Source organism: Lissotriton helveticus, chromosome 6, assembly GCF_964261635.1.
Source record: "Lissotriton helveticus chromosome 6, aLisHel1.1, whole genome shotgun sequence".
Taxonomy (NCBI): domain Eukaryota; kingdom Metazoa; phylum Chordata; class Amphibia; order Caudata; family Salamandridae; genus Lissotriton; species Lissotriton helveticus.
In genome coordinates, this window is record NC_136067.1 from 1819366874 (window position 1) to 1819377805 (window position 10932).

The 10932-nt window shown below is 51.9% G+C and overlaps 1 long non-coding RNA gene across 1 annotated transcript; it reads right to left on the minus strand.

The window, feature by feature from the left end:
- Positions 1 to 5486: 5486 nt before the first annotated feature.
- On the minus strand, positions 5487 to 6247 carry LOC144761911 (uncharacterized). The gene is made up of 2 exons (XR_013595944.1): positions 5863 to 6247; positions 5487 to 5588 (listed from the first exon to the last, which is right to left on the minus strand). It is a non-coding gene; the product is annotated as an uncharacterized LOC144761911 (long non-coding RNA).
- Between the last annotated feature and the right edge of the window lie 4685 nt (positions 6248 to 10932).

The window sequence follows — 10932 nt, forward strand, 5'->3', positions numbered from 1 at the left end:
CTACATAATGAATACAGGCAGTATTCAATTAATGTTTAATAAATAAATTAAACAATATATTGCTTTTTATTTTGGTTACTTTCTACCATATTCCGCTCCATAGTAAACAACCTACAACAACAAAAATAAACATATCAAATACTGAAGAAAAAATGTAATGCAAATTTAAATTAAATATCAAATTGCAGAATAAATAAAATAGACGTTACTAAAATATTTATTATATCATTTAATGAATACTTATATAACTAAATATAATATAACACACAAAAAAGCAAATATATATATACGATATAATACAATAAAACCTGAAATATTATTAAAGTAAACAGTATTGGAAACATACTTACTTTCAATGCTATGTCCCACGTAGTTCTGGATACCAAAATATTTTTTCATTGCTTTTAATACAATGGGCCCCATTAGGATAACGGGCGGAAAACCACCCCGCCCGCCATGGAGGCGGAAAACAACCGCCCGCCATGGAGGCGGTGCAACCGGCAGACAAATTAGGATCGACCGCCACTAGAGACCGACCGCGGCGTTAGCGGTGAAAATAAAACCGCCCGACATGTGCGGTTATGACAAAACTCCGACCGCGGCGGTCGGAAAAGCAGCGGAAAAAACAAAACCGCCCACAGGGAAAGCGGAGACACCGCACAGGAAATTACGATATCCCCGAGGGTGGCGCGGGCGGAACCGCAGGCACCGACCGCCGCGGTCGAAGGCAGGATTGTATGGGATAAATGGCGGACAAACACCAGCAAAGTCACCGCAGCGGACGAACATGAAATCCATGGCGGTCGATGTCAAAGCACCGCAGTGATGCCAAATACTGCATAAACAAAGTAGCCCAGCCTCCAACAGATACAACACACACACACAGATACAGAAATGGGAAAAAAATATACAATACTACATAACAACACCCACAACACACCTGACAACCACTATCCAATTGGACACACCCACACAGCTGAGTACAAAGCCACCCCCTCCACTCACCACAATCCTTTGCATCTTTCCAGAACAGAAGGCCACACACCACATCTGAGAGGAGAGGCAAAATCGCACACCACACCCACCCACCCAAAACCACCATCAACACCACCATCACACCATCACAAACAAACCCCCAGCACATAACACACCTCATCACCACACCCCTGCACCCACACCCCCCTGCACCCACAAACACCTCAACCCCCCCACACCATGACATCACTAAAAATGCCAAAATTCACAGAGAGTGAGTTGACAGTCATGGTCAACGAGATTGTGAGAGTAGAACCACAACTATTTGGGAACCTGGTCCAACAGACACCATTAGCCACCAGGACACAAATGTGGGAAAGGATTGTCCAAAGGGTGAATGCAGTTGGGGCCACCCCAAGATCCAAGAAGGAGATCCAGAAGCGGTGGCATGATCTCAAGAGGGTTGTCAAGGAGAAGAGGAGCAAGAACTGGAATCTGGCAAACGTGACTGGCAGTGGCCCTCCCATCCCAATGAAGACATTCACACCATGGGAGGAGAAGGTGCTTGCTATCCTGCTACCTGAGAGTTACACAGGAGTAGCCGGGGGAGCGGAGGCTGGTAAGTACAGACAAATGTTTAAGACCACATTGACATTTACCTCCTTGCAATACCCAACCACCAATACACTGTCCATCCCTAACCAACATGTAGCCAGCCATTCTGCTGAGGAGGCCTGTATGGGGCCGAAATGTCAGTACAACAACTCCCAGCATGCCCCCCTGTCCCACAGCCCAGCAGCATGGAGGCCTGCCCCACCCAGGAGAAAGTGTCAGCCATTGCACTGTTGAACAAACAAACTCACAGGTTGGTAGCCATCTGCACTTGGAGCCTGTTTGTGGGTGGGAGTGTGGAGGGAGGCCTGTCTCACTACTCCCAGCATGCCCCCCTGTCCCACAGCCCAGCAGCATGGAGGCCTGCCCCACCCAGGAGAAAGTGTCAGCCATTGCACTGTTGAACAAACAAACTCACAGGTTGGTAGCCATCTGCACTTGGAGCCTGTTTGTGGGTGGGAGTGTGGAGGGAGGCCTGTCTCACTACTCCCAGCATGCCCCCCTGTCCCACAGCCCAGCAGCATGGAGGCCTGCCCCACCCATGAGAAAGTGTCAGCCATTGCACTGTTGAACAAACAAACTCACAGGTTGGTAGCCATCTTCACTTGGAGCCTGTTTGTGGGTGGGAGTGTGGAGGGAGGCCTGTCTCACTACTCCCAGCATGCCCCCCTGTCCCACAGCCCAGCAGCATGGAGGCCTGCCCCACCCAGGAGAAAGTGTCAGCCATTGCACTGTTAAACAAACAAACTCACAGGTTGGTAGCCATCTGCACTTGGAGCCTGTTTGTGGGTGGGAGTGTGGAGGGAGGCCTGTCTCACTACTCCCAGCATGCCCCCCTGTCCCACAGCCCAGCAGCATGGAGGCCTGCCCCACCCAGGAGAAAGTGTCAGCCATTGCACTGTTGAACAAACAAACTCACAGGTTGGTAGCCATCTTCACTTGGAGCCTGTTTGTGGGTGGGAGTGTGGAGGGAGGCCTGTCTCACTACTCCCAGCATGCCCCCCTGTCCCACAGCCCAGCAGCATGGAGGCCTGCCCCACCCAGGAGAAAGTGTCAGCCATTGCACTGTTGAACAAACAAACTCACAGGTTGGTAGCCATCTGCACTTGGAGCCTGTTTGTGGGTGGGAGTGTGGAGGGAGGCCTGTCTCACTACTCCCAGCATGCCCCCCTGTCCCACAGCCCAGCAGCATGGAGGCCTGCCCCACCCAGGAGAAAGTGTCAGCCATTGCACTGTTGAACAAACAAACTCACAGGTTGGTATCCATCTGCACTTGGAGCCTGTTTGTGGGTGGGAGTGTGGAGGGAGGCCTGTCTCACTACTCCCAGCATGCCCCCCTGTCCCACAGCCCAGCAGCATGGAGGTCTGCCCCACCCATGAGAAAGTGTCAGCCATTGCACTGTTGAACAAACAAACTCACAGGTTGGTAGCCATCTTCACTTGGAGCCTGTTTGTGGGTGGGAGTGTGGAGGGAGGCCTGTCTCACTACTCCCAGCATGCCCCCCTGTCCCACAGCCCAGCAGCATGGAGGCCTGCCCCACCCAGGAGAAAGTGTCAGCCATTGCACTGTTGAACAAACAAACTCACAGGTTGGTAGCCATCTGCACTTGGAGCCTGTTTGTGGGTGGGAGTGTGGAGGGAGGCCTGTCTCACTACTCCCAGCATGCCCCCCTGTCCCACAGCCCAGCAGCATGGAGGCCTGCCCCACCCAGGAGAAAGTGTCAGCCATTGCACTGTTGAACAAACAAACTCACAGGTTGGTAGCCATCTTCACTTGGAGCCTGTTTGTGGGTGGGAGTGTGGAGGGAGGCCTGTCTCACTACTCCCAGCATGCCCCCCTGTCCCACAGCCCAGCAGCATGGAGGCCTGCCCCACCCAGGAGAAAGTGTCAGCCATTGCACTGTTGAACAAACAAACTCACAGGTTGGTAGCCATCTGCACTTGGAGCCTGTTTGTGGGTGGGAGTGTGAAGGGAGGCCTGTCTCACTACTCCCAGCATGCCCCCCTGTCCCACAGCCCAGCAGCATGGAGGCCTGCCCCACCCAGGAGAAAGTGTCAGCCATTGCACTGTTGAACAAACAAACTCACAGGTTGGTAGCCATCTGCACTTGGAGCCTGTTTGTGGGTGGGAGTGTGGAGGGAGGCCTGTCTCACTACTCCCAGCATGCCCCCCTGTCCCACAGCCCAGCAGCATGGAGGCCTGCCCCACCCAGGAGAAAGTGTCAGCCATTGCACTGTTGAACAAACAAACTCACAGGTTGGTAGCCATCTTCACTTGGAGCCTGTTTGTGGGTGGGAGTGTGGAGGGAGGCCTGTCTCACTACTCCCAGCATGCCCCCCTGTCCCACAGCCCAGCAGCATGGAGGCCTGCCCCACCCAGGAGAAAGTGTCAGCCATTGCACTGTTGAACAAACAAACTCACAGGTTGGTAGCCATCTGCACTTGGAGCCTGTTTGTGGGTGGGAGTGTGGAGGGAGGCCTGTCTCACTACTCCCAGCATGCCCCCCTGTCCCACAGCCCAGCAGCATGGAGGCCTGCCCCACCCAGGAGAAAGTGTCAGCCATTGTACCCTGCACACTCACCTTACAGGTATGTAACTACCGTATATCTTCATGAAGTGTGTGTGTGTATTAATCAGTTTACTATTGTACAAAATACATAGACAATCAACCTTTAGGACACCATGATGTAACTCTCCACTATGTAATGTAACACGGTGTTGCCATGATTTGTACAACTGAGGACAGCAAAATGCACTAGTGTACAGACAGCTGATGATACGCAGATGACACAAACACTGACCACTCCCCATCTACTCCACAGGTGATGAAGAACTCACTGCTGGGGACAACACCAACGACCAGCAGAGCCAGTCTCCAACTCCGGCACATGGACTCACAGATGCAGACTCCCAGGACAGTTTGGATGATGAGCTCCAGGCCGGCTCATCCGGTGTTCCACAGACCCAGAGGTCCCAGGCACCCATCCTCCCCACCATCACCTCTGCTGCAACAACAACGCAGCAGACCCCTGCTGTCACGGCCTCTGCCTCCACCGCAACCACCACCGCAACCACCACCGCAGCCACTGGCACCAACACCACCACTACCACCAGTACCACCTGCAGCACCCTCCGTGTTCCTAGGGATGACCAGCCCACACCAACAACTGTGGAGGGCAGGGAGCCAGTGCGTGGCGCACCAGTGGCGAGGGAAGAGGTCCGTGGCAGCAGAGCAGGTGGGAGGGCAAGGGTCAACACCAGACCTCGGGAGGAGTGGACACCATCCCTGGACCACTTCACCAGAGTTGTGGACGCCTACCAAGAGGTCCAGGGACAAAGTGGCCGGTCGGATGAACTATTAAGGGAGCTCATCCTGCTGATGAGGTCCATCGATAACCGCCTGGGACAGATGGTGGACCTCATGGGCCAGCAAGTGGCGTTGCAGAGGGACAGGCCTGTGTCCCAACCATCACCGCCGTCCCCTTCTGTTGTGCAGCAGGATGACAGTCCACCATCCTTCCCTGCGCCAACAGAGAGGGGCGAGTCCTCTGACGCCGCTGGCCATTCAGCAGGCCCCCCACCGCCAAAAAGATCTAGGGGGCGTCCGAAGAAGAGCCTGGGAGTCTCTGGAAGCCAAGCACCTGCCACACGCCAGTCACGGAGCCAGCCGTGAAGACAACCCTCTCCCCAACTGCATTGACTGTTTTGGACTATCTTTCCCCACATTGCCTTGGCAATGTCACCTGTCTGTTGGACTGGGTCACCACATCCATGTGGTGTCTACTCTTGCATCTCTGCGACCATGACTGTCAACTCACTGCTCATTCCCCACCTTCCTGTAAATATTCCCGCACAATTCACATGTCCACCCCGTAAATAAAATACCTTACAATCCAGATTTTGTGTATTGAATTCTTTAGTGCAGTATTTACAATGATGATAATGTCCATGATATGTAAACATGAAGTACAGTATGCAGGGCAGGAACACTCTGGAGCACCTAGGGAGACACAACAGAACTACAGTCACTGGTCTCATCGTGGCAACAGACACAGATCACAGCTCTACAAATATCCAAATTATCACAGGTACACTACACATTGTCTAGCTGATATGCACAAATACCGTCCAGAATACATCTCCGTACGTAACGTCCATTCCAACAATACCATACATAGGTGACAGAACATGTGGCATTGTGAACATCTGCGCATATCCATTCACAACATAAGCTACCACACTAGACTATGTAGACGTTGTAACTCGTCACACACCTTCAAGTGAAGTAGCGTTGGATTAGCTGCTGCCGTTGGTCAACTTCTTCCTCCTCTCCACTGTCCTCATCACTGGATTCAGGTCCCTGAGCAGGTTGTGGCCTTGGTTCCTCACCGTCGTCCAGGAGCAGGGGGACCCCCTTGTGGATGGCCAGGTTGTGTAGCATACAGCATGCCACAACGATCTTGCACACCTTCCCAGGTGAGTATGCGAGTGCGCCTCCAGTCCTGTCAAGGCACCGGAACCTTGACTTCAGCAGCCCAAAAGTCCGTTCAATTACCCGTCGTGTCCTGCCATGGGCCTCATTGTAGCGGATCTCAGCTGGTGTCTGGGGATTCCGGAGTGGGCTCAACAGCCATGGCCTACTGGGATATGCAGAGTCCCCTGTGAATAAAAAAGACCCATTCAGAAAAGGGGGTGGTGATGAACAGAGTGTCTGAATTAAGCAGACCACTCTTACCCAGTCCAAAGATCAGGGCTTGATCCATCACCGTTATTTATCTCACTGCCCCATCCCAGCTCAGAACCTGGCTATATGCAAATTAGTCTGTCCCTGGCCCAGTGCATCATGGGAACAGGGCAGACCAAACTACCAAGCCAATTCTTCACCAGAAAGGAGACAAGCTACCGGGGACCGGTTTCTGGCATTTCAGCCTCTTCGGCCCGGCTTGCTTGAATCCTGATGGAGCAGTGAGAAAGGGACTCATGTCTGAGTATACCCTGCCACACCTATAGTGGCCAAAAACGATTCAGAAAAGGGGGTGGTGATGAACAGAGTGTCTGAATTAAGCAGACCACTCTTACCCAGTCCAAAGATCAGGGCTTGATCCATCACCGTTATTTATCTCACTGCCCCATCCCAGCTCAGAACCTGGCTATATGCAAATTAGTCTGTCCCTGGCCCAGTGCATCATGGGAACAGGGCAGACCAAACTACCAAGCCAATTCTTCACCAGAAAGGAGACAAGCTACCGGGGACCGGTTTCTGGCATTTCAGCCTCTTCGGCCCGGCTTGCTTGAATCCTGATGGAGCAGTGAGAAAGGGACTCATGTCTGAGTATACCCTGCCACACCTATAGTGGCCAAAAACGATTCAGAAAAGGGGGTGGTGATGAACAGAGTGTCTGAATTAAGCAGACCACTCTTACCCAGTCCAAAGATCAGGGCTTGATCCATCACCGTTATTTATCTCACTGCCCCATCCCAGCTCAGAACCTGGCTATATGCAAATTAGTCTGTCCCTGGCCCAGTGCATCATGGGAACAGGGCAGACCAAACTACCAAGCCAATTCTTCACCAGAAAGGAGACAAGCTACCGGGGACCGGTTTCTGGCATTTCAGCCTCTTCGGCCCGGCTTGCTTGAATCCTGATGGAGCAGTGAGAAAGGGACTCATGTCTGAGTATACCCTGCCACACCTATAGTGGCCAAAAACGATTCAGAAAAGGGGGTGGTGATGAACAGAGTGTCTGAATTAAGCAGACCACTCTTACCCAGTCCAAAGATCAGGGCTTGATCCATCACCGTTATTTATCTCACTGCCCCATCCCAGCTCAGAACCTGGCTATATGCAAATTAGTCTGTCCCTGGCCCAGTGCATCATGGGAACAGGGCAGACCAAACTACCAAGCCAATTCTTCACCAGAAAGGAGACAAGCTACCGGGGACCGGTTTCTGGCATTTCAGCCTCTTCGGCCCGGCTTGCTTGAATCCTGATGGAGCAGTGAGAAAGGGACTCATGTCTGAGTATACCCTGCCACACCTATAGTGGCCAAAAACGATTCAGAAAAGGGGGTGGTGATGAACAGAGTGTCTGAATTAAGCAGACCACTCTTACCCAGTCCAAAGATCAGGGCTTGATCCATCACCGTTATTTATCTCACTGCCCCATCCCAGCTCAGAACCTGGCTATATGCAAATTAGTCTGTCCCTGGCCCAGTGCATCATGGGAACAGGGCAGACCAAACTACCAAGCCAATTCTTCACCAGAAAGGAGACAAGCTACCGGGGACCGGTTTCTGGCATTTCAGCCTCTTCGGCCCGGCTTGCTTGAATCCTGATGGAGCAGTGAGAAAGGGACTCATGTCTGAGTATACCCTGCCACACCTATAGTGGCCAAAAACGATTCAGAAAAGGGGGTGGTGATGAACAGAGTGTCTGAATTAAGCAGACCACTCTTACCCAGTCCAAAGATCAGGGCTTGATCCATCACCGTTATTTATCTCACTGCCCCATCCCAGCTCAGAACCTGGCTATATGCAAATTAGTCTGTCCCTGGCCCAGTGCATCATGGGAACAGGGCAGACCAAACTACCAAGCCAATTCTTCACCAGAAAGGAGACAAGCTACCGGGGACCGGTTTCTGGCATTTCAGCCTCTTCGGCCCGGCTTGCTTGAATCCTGATGGAGCAGTGAGAAAGGGACTCATGTCTGAGTATACCCTGCCACACCTATAGTGGCCAAAAACGATTCAGAAAAGGGGGTGGTGATGAACAGAGTGTCTGAATTAAGCAGACCACTCTTACCCAGTCCAAAGATCAGGGCTTGATCCATCACCGTTATTTATCTCACTGCCCCATCCCAGCTCAGAACCTGGCTATATGCAAATTAGTCTGTCCCTGGCCCAGTGCATCATGGGAACAGGGCAGACCAAACTACCAAGCCAATTCTTCACCAGAAAGGAGACAAGCTACCGGGGACCGGTTTCTGGCATTTCAGCCTCTTCGGCCCGGCTTGCTTGAATCCTGATGGAGCAGTGAGAAAGGGACTCATGTCTGAGTATACCCTGCCACACCTATAGTGGCCAAAAACGATTCAGAAAAGGGGGTGGTGATGAACAGAGTGTCTGAATTAAGCAGACCACTCTTACCCAGTCCAAAGATCAGGGCTTGATCCATCACCGTTATTTATCTCACTGCCCCATCCCAGCTCAGAACCTGGCTATATGCAAATTAGTCTGTCCCTGGCCCAGTGCATCATGGGAACAGGGCAGACCAAACTACCAAGCCAATTCTTCACCAGAAAGGAGACAAGCTACCGGGGACCGGTTTCTGGCATTTCAGCCTCTTCGGCCCGGCTTGCTTGAATCCTGATGGAGCAGTGAGAAAGGGACTCATGTCTGAGTATACCCTGCCACACCTATAGTGGCCAAAAACGATTCAGAAAAGGGGGTGGTGATGAACAGAGTGTCTGAATTAAGCAGACCACTCTTACCCAGTCCAAAGATCAGGGCTTGATCCATCACCGTTATTTATCTCACTGCCCCATCCCAGCTCAGAACCTGGCTATATGCAAATTAGTCTGTCCCTGGCCCAGTGCATCATGGGAACAGGGCAGACCAAACTACCAAGCCAATTCTTCACCAGAAAGGAGACAAGCTACCGGGGACCGGTTTCTGGCATTTCAGCCTCTTCGGCCCGGCTTGCTTGAATCCTGATGGAGCAGTGAGAAAGGGACTCATGTCTGAGTATACCCTGCCACACCTATAGTGGCCAAAAACGATTCAGAAAAGGGGGTGGTGATGAACAGAGTGTCTGAATTAAGCAGACCACTCTTACCCAGTCCAAAGATCAGGGCTTGATCCATCACCGTTATTTATCTCACTGCCCCATCCCAGCTCAGAACCTGGCTATATGCAAATTAGTCTGTCCCTGGCCCAGTGCATCATGGGAACAGGGCAGACCAAACTACCAAGCCAATTCTTCACCAGAAAGGAGACAAGCTACCGGGGACCGGTTTCTGGCATTTCAGCCTCTTCGGCCCGGCTTGCTTGAATCCTGATGGAGCAGTGAGAAAGGGACTCATGTCTGAGTATACCCTGCCACACCTATAGTGGCCAAAAACGATTCAGAAAAGGGGGTGGTGATGAACAGAGTGTCTGAATTAAGCAGACCACTCTTACCCAGTCCAAAGATCAGGGCTTGATCCATCACCGTTATTTATCTCACTGCCCCATCCCAGCTCAGAACCTGGCTATATGCAAATTAGTCTGTCCCTGGCCCAGTGCATCATGGGAACAGGGCAGACCAAACTACCAAGCCAATTCTTCACCAGAAAGGAGACAAGCTACCGGGGACCGGTTTCTGGCATTTCAGCCTCTTCGGCCCGGCTTGCTTGAATCCTGATGGAGCAGTGAGAAAGGGACTCATGTCTGAGTATACCCTGCCACACCTATAGTGGCCAAAAACGATTCAGAAAAGGGGGTGGTGATGAAGACCCATAGCAATGTTGTACGACCACAGTAAAGCCAGTGAAACATAGCACGTGATAGCAGTAGTGTAACTCACCCACAATCCAGGCACGTTCAGGATGCAGATTCTCCATCATCCTTGGCACCATGCTGTTCCTCATAATGAAAGAGTCATGTGCGGAACCGGGATACTTAGCACACACATGTGAAATTGTCATGTCTGCAAGGCACACCACCTGCACATTCATGGAGTGGTAGTGTTTGCGGTTCCGATAAATGTGCTCCGTCGCCTGCGGTGCCACCAGAGCCACATGGGTGCAATCTATTGCACCGACTACATGTGGGATGTGCCCAAGTGGATAGAAGTCCCCCTTAACGGCAGCCAATTCACGTCCCCGGGGGAAATGGATGTAGCGATTCCGATAAATCATCATGGCCTCAAGTACATCCCTCAGCACCATGCTGAACATGGGCTGCGACATTCCCCCAGCGTTAGCCACGGTCTCCTGGAAGGAACCAGTCGCAAAGAAGTGTAGTGCTGCCATTACCTTGTAGGTGGGTGTGAATGCCGTAGGATAGTGACGGCGAGGCTGCAGGTGGGGCTCCAATAGATCACACACGATCTTCAATGTCGGTCTGTCCAGCCTGAATTTCCTGATGATTGCCTCATTCTCCATGTCCTCAAGCACAATCAACTGACGTAGGAGATTTGGCCTCCTCCTAGTTTAGGATTAAAAAGAATAGGTCAATGACAAGCATCATGAGATGGCCATAGCACAAAGCATAAATGATGTAATGGGGAAACAACAAGCGCCAGAGAGATGCATGGCACATCTGGTTACATGGCTGCCCAATAGCTACACACAGAGGGCAGGCCTCTC